The sequence below is a fragment of the Alligator sinensis genome, unplaced genomic scaffold (genome assembly GCF_000455745.1).
Source record: "Alligator sinensis unplaced genomic scaffold, ASM45574v1 scaffold198_1, whole genome shotgun sequence".
Classification (NCBI taxonomy): Eukaryota; Metazoa; Chordata; order Crocodylia; family Alligatoridae; genus Alligator; species Alligator sinensis.
In genome coordinates this window covers 1,609,379-1,611,452 of record NW_005841906.1, presented here as the reverse complement: position 1 = coordinate 1,611,452, position 2,074 = coordinate 1,609,379, and the positions used below count along the sequence as shown (strand labels likewise).

The 2,074-nt window shown below is 49.2% G+C and overlaps 1 protein-coding gene across 1 annotated transcript in view; it reads left to right on the top strand.

Annotated features, from left to right (window-relative positions):
• The window catches only part of MDGA1 (MAM domain containing glycosylphosphatidylinositol anchor 1), a 213,686-nt gene that overhangs the window by 555 nt on the left and 211,057 nt on the right, over positions 1-2,074 (top strand). The window lies entirely within an intron of this gene.

Genomic DNA, 2,074 nt, shown 5'->3' with positions numbered 1-2,074 from the left:
GTTGGAAGACACCCACATCGCATTAAATGAGGCGTCTGTTGCTTGCCTTCACTGCTTGCTCTTGCTGCTGCTGGGATTTATTTGCCTTGCTGCGACTTGCCTTGGCTGTGGGCAGAGGGGGGTTGCTAAAGGCAGGGGTCGCCTAAGTAGGGATGGGGAGCACCCAGCTCCTCCGGCAGGGATGAATTGATTGAGCTGATGGCCATGCGGGGTTGGCACATAGGCCCGCTGGCCCTGGGAGCCGCTCTCCACCTGATGGAGGTAGAAGGTGGTGGTGATGGGGGGATGAGGGGGGTGTGTGTGTGTGTGTGTGTGTGTTGGGAAGGTTGGGGGGCTTTTGTGCAGCACCTGCATGGAGAGGAGTAACATCCAAATCCCAGTGGATCCTGGCTGGCCAGGCAGCTCCGGGAAGCCAGCAGGTCTCAGGGAGTTGCTAGCCAGGAGCCGGTGCCCCTGGGAGCGATCATGATGCCCCTAAAGAGGCAGTGTTCACTCTGCCCAGTGCTCATCTCTCCCTGCAAAAGGGGTCTTGTGTGAATGTATGTAGGGGGGACAGTGTGGGGTGGGGTCTTGCTCCTTTGCTTGCAGTTGCTTGTTGTTCTTTAAAAAATATTTCCTTGGCACAGCTCAGGTTTAGCCTTCCTTTTTTTTATTTGTCGCTGCCCATTTGCAAATGAATGCAGGCAGCTAGTAAACTGCGAGTACAGATGACACCCTGCGTGCCATGGTTCCCACAGCCACCGATTCTTTCTCCCTGCAGCTTCCAGAGGGCAGGAGGGGCATGGCCAGCAACACATGCCAAAGAGAACAGCCAGCCCTGTCTGTCCTCGGCACCAGCCCTAAGTTTGATAGCACAGCCAGGATTTCCTGTCTCCAGCAACACAGGCTGCTCTCCACTCCCCTTGCCTCTTCAATCTTTTTTTGTTTGTTCATTTTTACAAGGAGATCTGCATTTCCAAGCTATAAACCAACATAAATACAAGCAACCCACAGCACTTGCCTTTGAGCAAGCCTGTTTGCTGCTGGCTTACAACTCCATTGTGCATTGCTAGAAAGTCCTCCTTTTGGAAGGCAAGCCTCTCCTTCTAACCAGGACATCTCTCTGAGCTCCCAGGAGAGACCTCCAGGGAGAGGGCTTCAGTCCATTCAGGGTTTATTTTTTGGTGTGAACAAAGACTGGCTGTGGATAAGTCTTTGTAGGTCACTTTTTAATGCTGTAATTCTTTGATGGGAAAGGATTCTTCCTCAGGGCTGGGTTGTTAGGTTGAGTTTAGATCTGGTTTGTACAATAAGCCGTTCAAATAGAGGCTCCTTTTCTTCATTCCCCCCCCAAAAGTGTGTGTGTGTGTGTGTGTGTGGGGGGGGGGGGCTTGCAGGTCTGGACAGAAGTTATGAGAAGCCCCCAGGATCAGCAGGATGGGGAGTGTAATGTGTTTTTGGCTACAGCAATGTGGCATGGGCAGGTTTTTCAATCCCTTAGTACAGGGGATGTGCTCCCAGCCAAACTTTTTATTTTTAATTAACCCGACTGCTGCAGTGTAAGTGTCATTTGATGGTGGGTTTGCTTTTAAAAGGCCTCTTCACTCAGTTGGAAGCTCCATCACTCTAGCAATGTTCCTGTTTTTGTTTAAACCTTCCCTAGACTGTGGCTGATTGTATTCTTCACCCAGTCATCCATTCCAGTGAATTCATATTTAGCAGAGCTACTGCAAAACTCAATCTTCAGAATAACTTTGTGTTTTTTTTGGTTTTGTTTTTTCCCAGAGAGGGAGAGAGATAGGCAGTGTGCAAAAGAGAGCCCAGATAGACACGTACGAAGATGAAGGCATCCTTTAAAGTCAGAGCTGTACACTACTCATATTTATTCTGTTATTCCAACCGCACCAAACAAAGGAGAAATCCAGCCTCTTTCTCCTCGTTCCCCCTCCTTCTTAAACTATCTGTCGAGACAATCAGGGTTTTTAATATAGAGCTGTCTCTGTGAGTGCAGCTCAGAGCATTGTATGCTGACTCCAGCACACCACAAACTTTTATGGTGACTAATAGTTTTCATATCCTTTGTCACAATCCTTCC